The sequence below is a fragment of the Mixophyes fleayi genome, chromosome 6, assembly GCF_038048845.1.
Source record: "Mixophyes fleayi isolate aMixFle1 chromosome 6, aMixFle1.hap1, whole genome shotgun sequence".
NCBI lineage: Eukaryota > Metazoa > Chordata > Amphibia > Anura > Limnodynastidae > Mixophyes > Mixophyes fleayi.
In genome coordinates this window covers 7,438,188-7,456,740 of record NC_134407.1, presented here as the reverse complement: position 1 = coordinate 7,456,740, position 18,553 = coordinate 7,438,188, and positions in this window count along the sequence as shown.

Genomic DNA, 18,553 nt, shown 5'->3' with positions numbered 1-18,553 from the left:
AACTTGTTAAGTCACGAAAAATAGCAGTCCCCATAGAAACCATTGGGGACGGCTATTGCTTACGATAACAGTGGGACAGCAGCAGATATCACCGATATCTGCTGCAATCCCCTAGTAATAAATCAATAAGATACTTAAAAATGCGGTTATCCCCCAAAAACAACGGTTTTCGAGGAGTTTTAAGCACAAAAACTGACCAGATAATGGTTACAAATGACACGTGACTTTCTAATGTATCACCGTGCGGGTCACAGAACTGTAGACTGACTCCTAAGGATCACAATAATCTAAAGCACGGTACATTATTTCTTAGAAAATACAACATTCAGTTTGGAACGAGGCCACGGTCTTGTCTGTAGTGATCTAATCTGGGAGCTTTCCCTCCAATGACAGTTATACAAACAACTTTCAACTTCCACAATGAGTCATGTGACACAAGTGACATCACTACTCTCCAAATATAAGGCTATGTCACAGGAACTTACACCTATATATACATAGACATATTAAAGTCACTAGTATAATATAACAGTATAATTAGGTTATATGCACTTTATGAGGTGAAGTAAAGAGGGCTAGCAGGTGAGTCCTAGACACCCCGTTTTCTATGTCAGGTGCCCCACTCCTCAGACGCTGTACCAGGAGTGGAGGAAGGGCAGTACCTTCACTTCCTGGGAGTGTGCCACTTGTCTGTGACATCATAGTACAGCGCCAGACTCCCTGCCCATAAACAACATGGAGGAACAGTCGGCAGCTTTACAGGTAAAAAGCTGCCGGCTGCCCCTCCATGTCTATGGCCGGTGGTCAGTGGGGGGGGGCCGCAGTGCACTGAATGAGGGACGTCGTGTCACTGAGTCACAGCTTCAGCAGACTTTAGAAGATTCTCTTATTTCCAACCTGAATTAGCATTGGCAGTAACAGAGGCTGAAGTCTAACGAGCCCCCAGTCTTCACCAGGGACACCCGCAAGGAGGTTTGGGCTTCGTTGTTGGTGGGCTCGCAAGTCATGGTCCTCCGCGGTGAAGGAAAGGACAGGTTAATGTAGACGATATGGTGCACGGGCGGAGAGCCAAATGGAGATCAGAAAGGAACTTGAGGTCAGTCCGTGTCAGCAACAATCAGAGTCAGAAGCAGTAATAATACAACAGGCAGGAGAGAGGCCAGGATCGGTCTAGGTCAGTAGCACAAGGCAGGAGATGAATGCTCCGGTACAGCACTGTGCACATAGCATGTTGGGCAGGCTGTGATGTTTGTGGTTCATGACGTTTGGTACTATACAGATCGGGGCAGCAGGGCCGCCATCAGGGGGGTACGGCCAGTACTGCTGTGAGGGGCCCGGACTTCCTGGACTGTCCGGGCCCCTCAGTCACCGACCATGCTGCCCCTTTTTCTTCTTACCTACTTCTCCGCATCCCAGGCCCTGATAGGCTGGGAGCGCGGCACGGTGATGTCATCACTGTGCGCCGCGTTCCCAGTGTATCAGTGACTGGGAGCTGCAGCATCACAAAGGAGAATGTAAGTTAATTAGGTATTCATTTTTTGGGGGGGAGAGGGAGAGCCTGGGGGACCTTAACTGTGCAGGGAGGGGGGAGAGGAAGAGCCTGGGGGACCTTAACTGTGGAGGAAGGGGCGAGGGGAACCTTAACTATGCTGGACCTTAAGACCTTAAGGGGGACATTTACTGTCATTGCGGAGAAGGGAGAGGGGAACATTTACATTGGGGGGAGGGGAACATTTACTGTGATGAGGGAGTGGGGGGAATGTACTGTGATGAGGGAGGGGGGGGATGTACTGTGATGAGGGAGTGGGGGGAATGTACTGTGATGAGGGAGGGGGGGGGATGTACTGTGATGAGGGAGGGGGGGGGGATGTACTGTGATGAGGGAGGGGGGGGAATGTACTGTGATGAGGGAGTGGGGGGATGTACTGTGATGAGGGAGGGGGGGGGATGTACTGTGATGAGGGAGGGGGGGGGATGTACTGTGATGAGGGAGTGGGGGGAATGTACTGTGATGAGGGAGGGCGGGGAATGTACTGTGATGAGGGAGGGCGGGGAATGTACTGTGATGAGGGAGGGGGGGGAATGTACTGTGATGAGGGAGTGGGGGGAATGTACTGTGATGAGGGAGTGGGGGGAATGTACTGTGATGAGGGAGGGCGGGGAATGTACTGTGATGAGGGAGGGGGGGGGAATGTACTGTGATGAGGGAGGGGGGGGGATGTACTGTGATGAGGGAGGGGGGGGATGTACTGTGATGAGGGAGTGGGGGGAATGTACTGTGATGAGGGAGTGGGGGGAATGTACTGTGATGAGGGAGGGGGGGGGAATGTACTGTGATGAGGGAGTGGGGGGAATGTACTGTGATGAGGGAGGGCGGGGAATGTACTGTGATGAGGGAGGGCGGGGAATGTACTGTGATGAGGGAGGGCGGGGAATGTACTGTGATGAGGGAGGGGGGGGGATGTACTGTGATGAGGGAGTGGGGGGAATGTACTGTGATGAGGGAGGGCGGGGAATGTACTGTGATGAGGGAGGGGGGGGGAATGTACTGTGATGAGGGAGGGGGGGGGATGTACTGTGATGAGGGAGGGGGGGGATGTACTGTGATGAGGGAGTGGGGGGAATGTACTGTGATGAGGGAGTGGGGGGAATGTACTGTGATGAGGGAGGGGGGGGGAATGTACTGTGATGAGGGAGTGGGGGGAATGTACTGTGATGAGGGAGGGCGGGGAATGTACTGTGATGAGGGAGGGGGGGGGAATGTACTGTGATGAGGGAGGGGGGGGGAATGTACTGTGATGAGGGAGTGGGGGGAATGTACTGTGATGAGGGAGGGCGGGGAATGTACTGTGATGAGGGAGGGGGGGGGAATGTACTGTGATGAGGGAGGGGGGGGGATGTACTGTGATGAGGGAGGGGGGGGATGTACTGTGATGAGGGAGTGGGGGGAATGTACTGTGATGAGGGAGTGGGGGGAATGTACTGTGATGAGGGAGGGGGGGGGAATGTACTGTGATGAGGGAGTGGGGGGAATGTACTGTGATGAGGGAGGGCGGGGAATGTACTGTGATGAGGGAGGGCGGGGAATGTACTGTGATGAGGGAGGGGGGGGGATGTACTGTGATGAGGGAGTGGGGGGAATGTACTGTGATGAGGGAGTGGGGCGCATGTACTGTGATGAGGGAGGGGGGGGAATGTACTGTGATGAGGGAGGGCGGGGAATGTACTGTGATGAGGGAGGGGGGGGGATGTACTGTGATGAGGGAGGGGGGGGATGTACTGTGATGAGGGAGTGGGGGGAATGTACTGTGATGAGGGAGGGCGGGGAATGTACTGTGATGAGGGAGGGCGGGGAATGTACTGTGATGAGGGAGGGGGGGATGTACTGTGATGAGGGAGGGGGGGGGATGTACTGTGATGAGGGAGTGGGGGGAATGTACTGTGATGAGGGAGGGCGGGGAATGTACTGTGATGAGGGAGGGCGGGGAATGTACTGTGATGAGGGAGGGGGGGGGATGTACTGTGATGAGGGAGTGGGGGGGATGTACTGTGATGAGGGAGGGCGGGGAATGTACTGTGATGAGGGAGGGGGGGGGGATGTACTGTGATGAGGGAGGGGGGGGGATGTACTGTGATGAGGGAGGGCGGGGAATGTACTGTGATGAGGGAGGGGGGGGGATGTACTGTGATGAGGGAGTGGGGGGAATGTACTGTGATGAGGGAGTGGGGGGAATGTACTGTGATGAGGGAGGGGGGGGAATGTACTGTGATGAGGGAGGGGGGGGGAATGTACTGTGATGAGGGAGGGCGGGGAATGTACTGTGATGAGGGAGGGGGGGGGAATGTACTGTGATGAGGGAGGGCGGGGAATGTACTGTGATGAGGGAGGGCGGGGAATGTACTGTGATGAGGGAGGGCGGGGAATGTACTGTGATGAGGGAGGGCGGGGAATGTACTGTGATGAGGGAGGGGGGGGGAATGTACTGTGATGAGGGAGGGGGGGGGAATGTACTGTGATGAGGGAGGGCGGGGAATGTACTGTGATGAGGGAGGGGGGGGGAATGTACTGTGATGAGGGAGGGGGGGGGAATGTACTGTGATGAGGGAGGGGGGGGGAATGTACTGTGATGAGGGAGGGCGGGGAATGTACTGTGATGAGGGAGGGCGGGGAATGTACTGTGATGAGGGAGGGGGGGGGGATGTACTGTGATGAGGGAGGGGGGGGGATGTACTGTGATGAGGGAGTGGGGGGAATGTACTGTGATGAGGGAGTGGGGGGAATGTACTGTGATGAGGGAGTGGGGGGAATGTACTGTGATGAGGGAGGGGGGGGGAATGTACTGTGATGAGGGAGGGGGGGGGAATGTACTGTGATGAGGGAGGGGGGGGGGATGTACTGTGATGAGGGAGTGGGGGGAATGTACTGTGATGAGGGAGGGGGGGGGAATGTACTGTGATGAGGGAGGGCGGGGAATGTACTGTGATGAGGGAGTGGGGGGAATGTACTGTGATGAGGGAGGGCGGGGAATGTACTGTGATGAGGGAGGGGGGGGGATGTACTGTGATGAGGGAGGGGGGGGGGATGTACTGTGATGAGGGAGTGGGGGGAATGTACTGTGATGAGGGAGGGCGGGGAATGTACTGTGATGAGGGAGGGGGGGGGATGTACTGTGATGAGGGAGTGGGGGGAATGTACTGTGATGAGGGAGTGGGGGGAATGTACTGTGATGAGGGAGGGGGGGGAATGTACTGTGATGAGGGAGTGGGGGGAATGTACTGTGATGAGGGAGTGGGGGGAATGTACTGTGATGAGGGAGTGGGGGGAATGTACTGTGATGAGGGAGGGGGGGGAATGTACTGTGATGAGGGAGGGGGGGGGATGTACTGTGATGAGGGAGGGGGGGGATGTACTGTGATGAGGGAGGGCGGGGAATGTACTGTGATGAGGGAGGGCGGGGAATGTACTGTGATGAGGGAGGGCGGGGAATGTACTGTGATGAGGGAGGGCGGGGAATGTACTGTGATGAGGGAGGGGGGGGGATGTACTGTGATGAGGGAGGGGGGGGGATGTACTGTGATGAGGGAGGGCGGGGAATGTACTGTGATGAGGGAGGGGGGGGAATGTACTGTGATGAGGGAGGGCGGGGAATGTACTGTGATGAGGGAGGGCGGGGAATGTACTGTGATGAGGGAGTGGGGGGGATGTACTGTGATGAGGGAGTGGGGGGAATGTACTGTGATGAGGGAGGGGGGGGATGTACTGTGATGAGGGAGGGCGGGGAATGTACTGTGATGAGGGAGGGGGGGGATGTACTGTGATGAGGGAGTGGGGGGAATGTACTGTGATGAGGGAGTGGGGGGAATGTACTGTGATGAGGGAGGGCGGGGAATGTACTGTGATGAGGGAGGGCGGGGAATGTACTGTGATGAGGGAGGGCGGGGAATGTACTGTGATGAGGGAGGGGGGGGATGTACTGTGATGAGGGAGTGGGGGGAATGTACTGTGATGAGGGAGGGGGGGGATGTACTGTGATGAGGGAGGGCGGGGAATGTACTGTGATGAGGGAGGGGGGGGATGTACTGTGATGAGGGAGTGGGGGGAATGTACTGTGATGAGGGAGGGGGGGGGATGTACTGTGATGAGGGAGGGCGGGGAATGTACTGTGATGAGGGAGGGGGGGGATGTACTGTGATGAGGGAGTGGGGGGAATGTACTGTGATGAGGGAGGGGGGGGATGTACTGTGATGAGGGAGGGCGGGGAATGTACTGTGATGAGGGAGGGCGGGGAATGTACTGTGATGAGGGAGGGGGGGGGATGTACTGTGATGAGGGAGGGGGGGGATGTACTGTGATGAGGGAGGGCGGGGAATGTACTGTGATGAGGGAGGGCGGGGAATGTACTGTGATGAGGGAGGGGGGGGGATGTACTGTGATGAGGGAGGGCGGGGAATGTACTGTGATGAGGGAGTGGGGGGAATGTACTGTGATGAGGGAGGGCGGGGAATGTACTGTGATGAGGGAGGGGGGGGGATGTACTGTGATGAGGGAGGGGGGGGGATGTACTGTGATGAGGGAGGGCGGGGAATGTACTGTGATGAGGGAGTGGGGGGAATGTACTGTGATGAGGGAGGGCGGGGAATGTACTGTGATGAGGGAGGGGGGGGATGTACTGTGATGAGGGAGTGGGGGAATGTACTGTGATGAGGGAGGGGGGGGATGTACTGTGATGAGGGAGTGGGGGGAATGTACTGTGATGAGGGAGGGGGGGGGATGTACTGTGATGAGGGAGGGCGGGGAATGTACTGTGATGAGGGAGGGCGGGGAATGTACTGTGATGAGGGAGGGCGGGGAATGTACTGTGATGAGGGAGGGCGGGGAATGTACTGTGATGAGGGAGGGCGGGGAATGTACTGTGATGAGGGAGGGCGGGGAATGTACTGTGATGAGGGAGGGGGGGGGATGTACTGTGATGAGGGAGGGCGGGGAATGTACTGTGATGAGGGAGGGGGGGGGATGTACTGTGATGAGGGAGTGGGGCGCATGTACTGTGATGAGGGAGGGGGGGATGTACTGTGATGAGGGAGGGGGGGGAATCTACTGTGATGAGGGAGTGGGGGCGCATGTATGGCGAAGAGGGAGGGAGGCACATGTATGGGGAGGGGTCCCTGCCAGATTAATTAGTACTGGACCCCACAGTTTCTGATGGCAGCCCTGCGGGGCAGTGGCGGTGGAGGAGAACATTGGCGCTGGGAGCGGGAAGGAGCATCCTGGGCTCCAGGACGGGCGTGAGAGTCTCAGTGTTTTAGACACCCCCTAAAACATCTCTAGCTCATTCATCATTCTTATGGGACAGACCGGCAATAACTACGCCCCCATCTCACATTCTCCTGGCACAGTATATGGTTCTTTAGCTGTTTCCCATTACTGGAAATTATATCATACACAAATATATGACACATGAGAGCAAAAAGTACAATATTAAGAGCATAATAATGAGCTCTGTGGTCCTTGGAGCTTGCAATCTAAGTGGTGTCGGTTGAGGTGACCAAGGCTCTCCGCAGTGACCCGATTATAGAGATAACTAGACCTGTGAGAATACTTTCGGTAAATCAGATTTAGCTGCAGGCTTTCTCACAAGAGGTCACAAAGACAAGATCATTATTGTCAAATGCAAAACCATGTATCTATCAGGCCCTGTCAGGCAGCAGGAGAGGCTGTTTAAGCAGCGGCCTCAGGACACTGTCAGGCAAAACCTGGGTGAGTAATTGGACAGATCTGAAATGACACCTCTATGATACCAGCCTGATGACTGACACCTCCTGCAGCCTCCCAGTGATCTTTTACTGGGGCTCGTATATTTTGGGTATCATCACCTCACTGAAGCATTTATTCTTCAATATATAAAGTCCCTGGACTCCAAACATATTCTAGTGCAGCTATGTTAATTTACTGTCTGCAGTGAGAATATTGCGCAAAATAAAAAAAAAAAAAAGAGATTTAAATGATGTATGGTGTAATAGCGCCCCCTTGTGGTAGAAAGAGCTAACTGTCAGCAGGACAGAAGTCTTTAGAGATATCTTTTTCTTAACTGTAAAGCAGAATTAGGGAATCTATGTTTCTCCAACTTTTGAAGAACTGCAAGGCTAGAAGTGCTGGGATTTGTAGTTCCACAACTAGTGAGCCAATCTTGCAGCTGTTGGGTTTTCCTGCTCACATATATCACAGCAGTCAGTTTAATATGTGAACAGCTCCCATGGATAACCGTGAGTGCGGCTGCTAAGATAGTTTTCATGCATAAAATAACGTTTCTATAAAAAAAAAAAAAAAAAAAAAAAAAGAATGCTGTTTCTATTTTTTTGAAGGAATAAGTGTTTTCTATATATCTTTCCTTTGTTGGAACTTTAACAATTGCAATGAATGCGTCTCCAAAGGACCTGGAGCAGGTCACGCAGCATGGTGGCGTAGTAGTTAGCACTTCTGCCTCACAGCACTGGGATCATGAGTTTGATTCCCGACCAGGGTCTTATCTGTGTGGAGTTTGTATGTTCTCCCAGTGTTTGCGTGGGTTTCCTCCAGGTGCTCTGGTTTCCTCCCACACTCCAAAAACATACTGGTAGGTTAATTGGCTGCTAACAAGCTAACTCTAGTCTGTGAGTGTGTGTGTGTGTGTGTGTGTTAGGGAATTTAGACTGTAAGCTCCAATGGGGCAGGGACTGATGTGAGTGAGTTCTCTGTACAGCGCTGCGGAGTTAGTGGCGCTATTTAAATAAATGGTGATGATGAGTTATCAAATCTTGTGATTAATAGCCAAAAAGTAAAGTGGGGTCTAGTGCACATAAATACTTGTGAGTGCTTCAAACTGTGCTATTTCATGCAATTTTATTTTGTGCCTTCAGTGTTCCTTAAAGAACTATGTATAACTGAGATAATAGTAGTAGCAATAATAATAATAATAATAATAATAATTATAATAATAATGCTAAGGAAAAGATTAGATATTGATACTGGCACAACAGGATGACAGACTCTGAAATGCATTTAAATGATTATTTCACCTTCAGATAGCTTTAATGTATTGATGTGTACATAGTACCCTGCAACCTCTCTTAAATATATAATGTCTCTGTGCTTTTCAGCAAGGCCTTTATATCATCGGTTACATTGTGTAACATTTTGTTGCTCTTGGATGCAGAACAGTTCAATGTTGCTTTGCTTTGGCTATAGCTGTGCGTAAAGAGCAGCTCTGTCTCATAACCAAGGATGATGGAAATAATAAATTCAGCCTCAGGGCTTAGGTGGAAAAAACACACAAAACTGAACGTTAAAGCAGCAAATTAAATAAGTTACAGAGGGACAAAAACGAAGTAATACAAGTTATCTGATGGTGGAAACCCCTTTAAACCCACTTAGTGATATTTGAAGGCAACATGTGGCTTAGTGATTAGCACTTCTGCCTCACAGCACTGGGGTCATGAGTTTGATTCCCGACCATGGCCTTATCTGTGTGGAGTTTGTATGTTCTCCTCGTGTTTGCGTGGGTTTCCTCCGGGTGCTCCGGTTTCCTCCCACAATCCAAAAACATACTGGTAGGTTAATTGGCTGCTATTAAATTACACTTAGGGGTAGATTTACTAAGCTGCGGGTTTGAAAAATTGGGGATGCTGCCTACGGCAACCAAGCAGATACTAGCTGTCATTTTGTAGAATGCACTAAATAAATGACAGCTAGAATCTGATTGGTTGCTATAGGCAACATCTCCACTTTTTCAAACCCGCAGTTTAGTAAATCTAGCCCTTAGTCTCTCTCAGTCTGTGTGTGTGTATGTTAGGGAATTTAGACTGTAAGCTCCAATGGAGCAGGGACTGATGTGAATGAGTTCTCTGTACAGCGCTGCGGAATTAGTGGTGCTATATAAATAAATAAATGATGATGATGATTTACTTAAAGCTGCAATACCAGCTAGGGATTTATTTATTTTTTTACTAAAGTACCCCTACCCCTTGCCAGAGCCACAGAGACTTCAAATTACAGCTACTTTTACTGGTGTTCGGCAGTAATTTAATTCACTATTATTAAATGAAACCCGTGGGGGGGGGGGGGGGGGGGGGGCAGGAGGGAGATTGACAACCCCTATCACCCCTATATTCGTCTGGGACTGTAAGAGATAAACAGCTGCATGGAGCAGGCTGGGGGAGAAGCACGTTAGTAAACCCTTTAATTAGGGGGTAGTGCAGCTTTAAATAATAACAATTACTATAATACCTTGTGCTTTCAAAACTAGGGGCAACATATCTCTGTACTCTTCACAAACACCCTCGGCCTTTCTTAGATCAAGTAAAGCAGATTCCTCCCCTATACACAGTGCGAGACGTTCATTAAAACTGCTGACAGGACAAAGTAGTGTTACCCATAGCAACCAATCGGAGTCTGCTTATATTTTATACATTGGGCTACAGAAAAAAACGAAAAAGGCTAATTGGTTGCCATGGACAACACAACCTTTCTCCATTACTCTAAGTGGTTCCCAGTGTTTGATCAGCTGTGACTCTTATTTCAGCTTTCTCCAGCATAAACTAAAACAAACTTTCTGTCAGTTCATAAAATGTTAGTCTTTAAGTCCTGTATAATTGATACCCCTGGGAGGGGGCATTTCATCGAGAGCTGGGGGCTGGCTGCTCACCGCCAGTCGGGTGACAGCTGTCACTAGTAGTTCTTTGCATTGTAGACGGTTAATGACCCTCAGCTTGTGAAGTACGTCTCCAATGCATTGATTAAGAACCAAATCTAATTATTGGTATTATCACATGGGGTTGAATCGTGCACCCGGCAGGAGTCTGGCTGTTCCTGTCACGCAGCCTCTAGCAGAGTGACAGGTGATTGTGTTCTCACTGCAGAACAAAACACAGCTCTCCAGCATTACATGATAATGGCACGGTAATAACGGGCCCGTGCCACAAGGAATTAAATAACCTGCCCGTATCGGCCGACTGTGATTGATCTCAAGCCATCCTGGATCTGCATAACGAGTTTAACGGAGCAGCAACACCGGAGAGGAGGAAAGTTTGAAATGATTTTCCGCACAGCTCTTGGAGACTGGCTCTTAAGTGAAATAATGTGATTCCTGTAAAGTCTGTCCTGCATTTGCATAATGGCTTCATCTCTCCCCAGCCCCCGGTGGGATCTCCGACAGGCCTATTGAATCCAGCTACAAAGCAGTTATTGTGTAACCATCGCCGCTCTGCAATACAGCCGGTGTGAGAACGGGCTTTTGGACCGTTTGTTTCAAGCGGGGCCTGGTTTCTGCAACTCTGAGCAAATTACTGGTGCTGTGCCAGGGTGTGCCAACTGCCGCCATATTTATTAACGGTAAAAAATGGACGTTTGGCCTTCAGTAATGACACTACTAAACTTCACCTTAACGGTGGGGGGCCGAGACGTGCTCTCAATCCTCTTCTCCAGTCTGATTGCTGATCATTTTAGTTTCACTGTTCATATTCCATAAATAATACATGTGTAACATAATGTATTTTTCAGGAAATATTCAGAAAACGGACAGCAACTTTTTTTTTTTTTTGAAGGTTAGCCGTAAAGGCCAGGAAACATATACAAATCTTTATACTATGTTGTAATAGACCAGGAGCCGACTCAAGGCCTTGTCACCCAAGGCAGCTGCCTTGAGCCTAAATATGTAAAAAAATAAATAAATAGTTTTCCACCTTATTATTCATGAATTTTATATTCGTTTTTCTGCGTATATAGAAAAAAACGTTCTTTTCTAAACGTTTTGGAAAACATTTTTGGTGTGGGGTCCTTTTTTGCCTCAGACCCCCAGATTGTTTTGCTTCAGCAATTGCCAGACAAGCATTGTGTCTTTTCTCCTTATAATATGGCCACTGGGGGGCACTGTTCTATAGCACTAAGATATTTAAGATTATGAAAAATCGATTATTCGGTAGGGTTTCAGATGTTACGATTAACTATGGCCCCTTATTAGCCTGCGAGGTGTCGTTCGTTCAGTCAGTCAGTCCAATGCTCATCTTCTATATACTGATTATGGGTGACCTGGTACAATCCTGCACAACTAAAGTTGATGATAGATAAAGGTCTCTCATTCCCAGGGGATGCCTTAAGTTTTAAAACAACACAAGTGGTTAGCACGTCTACAGAGTACAGCTGGAGTAGATTGTTTTGCATCATCATAACCATTTATTTATATAGCGCCACTGATTCCGCAGCGCTGTACAGAGAACTCACTCACATCAGTCCCTGTCCCATTGGGGCTTACAGTCTAAATTCCCTAACATACACACACACAGACAGACAGACAGAGACTAGGGTCAATTTGATAGCAGCCAATTAACCTACCAGTATGTTTTTGGAGTGTGGGAGGAAACTGGAGCACCCAAAGGAAACCCACACAAACACGGGGAGAACATACAAACTCCACACAGATAAGGCCATGGGCGGGAATCGAACTCATGACCCCAGTGCTGTAAGACAGTAGTGCTAACCACTGAGCCACCTTGCTGCCCCGTCAGTGACCATCAAACCAGGCTGCAAATGTTAATGACAACTAACTAAAGTATGTCCCTTGTAGGGAATCTCCAATAGATCCGCAGCCCTAGCGCACAATGCATTACAATACATTCTGCTCCACCTGCACATCGCCATGATCGGCGCAGTATCCATCTGGCCGTTACTTGACCTCGGAAGTTTGAATTAATTTTCTGCAGCTTTTCCGAAACAGTATTTTAAAAATCAATAATTTGCAGCCCACGCCGGTTTGTTCCTGTCATCTGTAAAAAGCACGTTACTGGGAGAGGTCTATTTATCACCCTCTCCGGTAAACTGCAGAGCTGGCAATTCAACAACCACAAGCTAATTGTTCCTTTTTACACCGGTGGGATTTGCTGTAACCTCGGTGCCAGAAAAGCGTCTGCAACATTTTTTTTTTTAGATAAATGGAGAATGTAAAATATTTAAGTAGAAAAATAATGTTTTACATCATTGATGTTTTTACTCTGCAAATTGCATGAGAAATCCAAAGGAAACATCTACAATTATTTTTAGTTTTAGGCAGCGGTAACAAATAGGTATAAATGGTGTATTTAGTGTTTATGATGCTTCCCTGTATATGTGTCAGTGCATTCATACCTCCCAACTGTCCCCAATGTGGAGATGTAGCCCAGATATTTGGTGGCTGCCCCATGAAGCTTAGTCCCAACTTCTGAGATTAGATATAGTGGTTGCGGATAGGATTGAACTGTCATTAGAACATCATTCACAGGACCTGTAGCCAATCAAAGCATTAGAAAACAACCTGGACCAGACCAACCTGTAGCCAATCAGAGCATTAGAACACTGCCAGGACCAGACCAACCTGCAGCCAATCAGAGCATTAGAACACAACAGGGACCAGACCAACCTGCAGCCAATCAGAGCATTAGACTGTTCGCAATGTATAAATGAACAGACCCAACTGTCAACTACAACAGAAACACAACATATAATGTTATATGAAACAGTTTGGGAATGTAACAAATCTTGATCGGTTGCTCTGACTCTATTGAGAAATGGACTAGAACAGGTTTGGAGCAACATTGTCGATTTCATTAAACTAATATTTCCAGATGGGATAGTTTTGTGCCTTTTCTTGAAAACTATGAGGAGAGATCTCAGACAGATGCTTCTCCCCCAAGGAGGGGGCAATAACAGGCTACCACTAGAGGGGTATTACGTGGAAGTCAAGTGCAACATTAAAATGTTGCCATGATGATCAGCAATAGTGTCACTTCCCCAGGACTATCCCATGTGCTGTTCTGTGCTTTAAAACACAATAGGATTCATTTTATCCTAGTACAATATTTACCTATAATGTTCTGCAGATCTGCACCCTGAGATGAGTCGTAAAACAAAATCATCTCTTTATCTTAAATTTAAAAATATTCTCATCAGAACAACTCGGCTACATCCAGCAAGTGGGAAATATTAGAAAGCAGATACTGTATTATTTAATGTTACTTTCATTATTTGCTGTGCAGGGTGACTGGTGCCAACTGCGACGTATACCAGGACTCTTGGAGTCTCAGACAAGGGTAAGATACAAAGCACTATTTTCATGCTACATTCCTCTTCAAGGCAAATCTAAGAATCTACATCTTTGAATTCAGGACCAGGTCTACAGACAATCTAGACGGAGAGGGCAGCAGAACTTTAAAACAAAAAACAGTCGTCAAGGAGACTCTGTTGGCCAAACAAAGTCACATGACTTGGCCCTAGAAATGTAGGAATCGAGGGGCTCCCAGTCAGTAGCAGCATGGGTATAAACGGCTCGGACACCTTGCGTCTCCTCGTTGGCAACAGGACGGGCGCAGAAGAGCTAGGCGAGCAGCAGGATCTGTTAGGTAAAGAAAAAGTTTTTTCCTCATTTTCAAAGTCCCAGATAAAACTTTTCCAATCTTCCATTTCACTCTGTGTGTTAATTGGAAGCCTCTAATGATCTGTGTGGTATTTGGGCTATGTGCCGGAATGTTGGTCGACTCTCACACATGCAACAGCTAAAGGGGGGCCAGGCTGACAGTTATAGGGTTAAGATGGAAGTAAGGGGAGCCCCTTTGATTTGAAAGGAAGGAAATCATATATTATTAATTATTGGAATTCAAAATTTTATTGAATCTATTCAAAATTTCTTTGACAGCTTCAACTTCAAAACTTCAGGTTTTGGAGAAATTATGTTGCTTCATTTTTGATACGAGAGCATCAATATTGGGGCATTTTGACGTCAGAGCTATTTGGATACAGTCTTCAGCGTCCAATCGATTTCTCTGCTTTGTTTTTATGTACGTTAGAGTGGAAAATCCTTGTTCGCAAAGGTAGGTTGTTGCAAAAGGCAGCAACTTTTTGACTGCCCCCTCATGTGCACTTTTGATGCCTTTGTAGCTGTTGACATCCAAAAATATGACAGATCTGCTTTGTTTCCAAATGTAATACGTGCTTCATTATTGCATTGAAGCTCAAGAAGTGCCTCTGCCAACCCTTGAGGCTCTTCTGGTACAACAGCAATTTCACATTTAAAGGGGTCTACAATCCAACTGACAGCATGTGACTCGGCAGCATTACCCCCAGGAATTTCATTTTTACCCCATTTGGGGTAATTTACCCCTGTTCCCTGACCACTGTTTTAGATAGTAAACGTTTATAAATGCAGTTAATTTAATAACAAAAATATATAGTATTGTTATTAATTTATTGTATAACTTTAAGTAGAACCAAGCACTTTGCCAGGGACTATTAATATGCTTCTTGTCTAGTTCCCAAGTATTACCTGTGAATTAATTCTGCGATAGTTAAGTTCTAAATAGAGAATTTTACAATTCAAACGATGACAATTTATAACCACAGAATCTAATGGAAGAATTTATCCCGGCTGATCTCATCCTCAAAACGTCCTTATTTGATTCACATATACTGAAGAAGACGGCCCAGAACTAGTGTCGCCCACATCCAAGGTTTAACTACTCGCCAACTCGTAACCATTAATAGGGATGTTTCATTATTTTCTAGCGCTCAAAATCCTCAGCGTCACCGCAGTGTCCTTCGCCGTCATCATACTAATTGCATCAGCCATCGTATGCGGCGTCACCTATCACAAACGCAACAGGTAAATTACACAACTGATGTAAGATATTGTATGATTGTCACTTACATTGTGTCTAGTTCTCTGTAGTTGATGTAGATAATAATAAAAATTTGCAGTTATATATAATAAATAATTAGTAGAGTTATTTATATGCAGTTTGTTTTGTTCATGACACTGAATGGAACACGGAGAGTTTGAAGGTGAATAACTGACATTCCATGCTTTACCATTTAAGCTGTTTGTCCTACTTTAACACCATTTTATTTTGTGCTAAGAGCTGTTAAATGTGTATTTTGTGGTTTTTAATTGAGGGAAAAACTCCATTATGCTACTTTTTAGCAGATGAAACTCTAAAATAATTTAAATTTACCTATACAAAAAAAATATAAAAAAAAATCACTTTTGCATTTGGATATTATTTTTTGTGTTAACCCATCACCACCGCGACTTTGTCATATCTCGCTGTTTGTAAAAACTGCAACACCTTACAGCAACATTTTGTATGTCCGTATATTGGCTTCCAATTTTTAAAAGAATTTTAATTTTTTCAATTGTGAAAATCACACCCTAAACAATATCCACTATTGTTTAGGGTGTGATTTTCACAATTGAAAAAACCAGAACACATATTTTTCCCCCCATAATAAATATAATAAAACCCAAGGCCGGGTAAGAGATAGAATGAAGCCAGGCTCCCCCTAGTGGACGCACAAAGCACTACCTCAACTAAGTGCCAAATTTAGCGGCAGACCTTGCCGATTTGTCCACTGTATTGTCCAGATTAGGCTGTAGGGGAAAAAACCTACTTACTCTGACAAGTTATGGGCTATCGTCTGACAACAGATACGTTTCTTCTTTCTCTATGACACCCGGGCAAGAATCCAGGAAACACATACAATGTATCTTGTTGTCAAAATTCCTTGTTCCAATCCACTTTAAGGAGCGTTCTCCCTTCACACCTCCCGCTGTGTGACAGCAAATTAGAGGCCCAGATTCCTATTACTGATGTAAGCACTTTAGCTGCCATATTCTCCTCTCTCACAGCTACAAGTCTACAAATGTGTCCTGACGTTCACTTTGTGGCCCTTTATTTCACCATCACCGAGAATGATAGTTATCCCTTCAGCAGCACCAAAGACTACACTAAGCTTAAAGGGACACCTCCGCTTAAATATTATATTATCCAGTTAAGATGATTATGCTGGTGACTACAATGTACTGGAATAAACTCCTAATATTTGAACTAGCACCATAGCATGAAATGTGAAATCAGACTCTCGATATTCAACAGCAACATTGTTACAGACAGATAATCATAATTCAAATGGTATCATACGACCAGTGAGGAGACCAATGTACATTCATTCACATCTGTCCATCATGCACCTACTCAAATTACAGTTTCTCCTATTTACGGTCATCAGACTTCTCTCCAAACTCTTCTATTTCCATCATCCTATTTCTCCCTCCCGGATTATTATTTTCCCTTCACTACTTCTCTTCTCGTTAGTCTGTACACATGAACTGTTCTGTCTCCTGCACCCACCACACTCACCAGGTTACATAGACAGAAATAAACCTCACACCCACAAATCCTCCTCACATGTCCTCGTTCTCCCCCTGCTCCTTCTCGTAGCTGCTGGTGATATCACACCTAATCCTGGGCTCCGTACAATCCCCACTATCTGCTCACGTTCCTCGCTGCACCCCGAACCTTTCCATCTATCCCGACATTTCCTCATGCCAAATTCCACTTACTCCACTCACTATTCCCACCTTTACCTACACTCCCGAATCCACCTTTAATTCATTCTCTCCAGTAACTGAAGATGAAGTCTCTGCACTCATCTCATCATCTCACCCTTCAAACTGTCCACTCCACCCTATTCCCTCCAAATGACTCCGCTACCTCTCCTCCACTGCATGCCCACCTCCAACTCACCCCTTCAACCTGTCTCTCCCCACTGGCACATTTCCATCCTCCTTTAAACATGCACTCAACTCACCTATTCTAAACAAACCATCTCTCGATCCAGCCTCTCTCCAACTTCCGCCTTATTTCTCTCCTACCCTTTACCTCCAAACTACTTGAACGATTAGTGTACAAACGTCTGTCTCACTTTCTCTCCTCTCATTCCATTCTGAATCTCTACAATCAGACTTCCACCCCCAACATTCCGTTGAAACTGCTCTCACAAAAGTGACCAATGATCTACTTAATGCAAAATTTAATGGCAATTTCTCCATACTCGTTCTTCTGGACCTCACTGCTGTTTTTGATACTGTTGATCACCCTCTTCTCCTACACACCCCTCACTCCATTGGCCTTCATGACGCAGAGCTTTCCTAGTTCACTTCCTACCTATTGAACGGCTCCTTTAGTGTTTCTACCTCTGGCACATCCTCCCCTCTACTCCCACTATCTGTTGATGCCCACAAGGCTCTGTTCTTGGCCCTTTACGATTTTCATTGTACACCTCTTCTCTGGGGCACTAATTCACTCATTTGGCCTCCAATACCATGTCTACGCTGATGACACCGAAATCTATATCTCTTCCCCTGACTTCTCTCCTTCTGTACTATCTCATGTAACCAACTGTCTTTCTGCTATATCCACATGGATGTCCCAATGCTACCTAAAGATCAACATGTCCAAAACTGAACTTATTATCTTCCCTCCTGCCAGAGTCAGCACCTGCCCTTAAATCTCCCTCATTGTCAATAACACCACAATTTCCTCAGTCTCCCAAACCCACTGCCTCGGTGTCACACTTTACTCCGCCCTCTGCTTTATTCCTCACATCTAGACTCTCTCCCAGTCCTGTCAACTCCACCTTAAAAATATTGCCAGAATACGCCCTTTTCTTACTCAACATGCTATCATAACTCTTATCCATTCTTTCATCATCTCCCATCTTGACTGTTGCAACCTCCTGCTATCTGGCATTTCCGACACCCATATATCCGCACTTCAATCCATCCTAAATGCTGCTGCAAGGCTGATCTTCCTCTCTCACCGCTCATCTGCTGCACCACTTTGTAAATCCCTACACTGGCTTCTTGTCCTCCAGATTTAAATTCAAATTACGCACCCTTACCTACAAAGCCCTCAACAACACAACCCCTACATACATCTCATATCAAAACCCTCTCGATTCCGCCCTCTTAGATCTACCTCTGACCTGCGCCTTATCTTGTCTCTGGTAACCACCTCTCCCTCCCGCCTACAAGACTTCTCCCGTGCTGCTCCCCACTTATGGAATTCCCTACCACGCCCAATCAGACTTTCCCACAGCCTTCAAATCTTTAGACGCTCTTTGAAAACCCATCTCTTTTTTTAGAGGTGACCTTATCCCCGATAACACTATTCACACTAATGCACCCTGACAACTGTGAGCCACACTCTCTTCTCT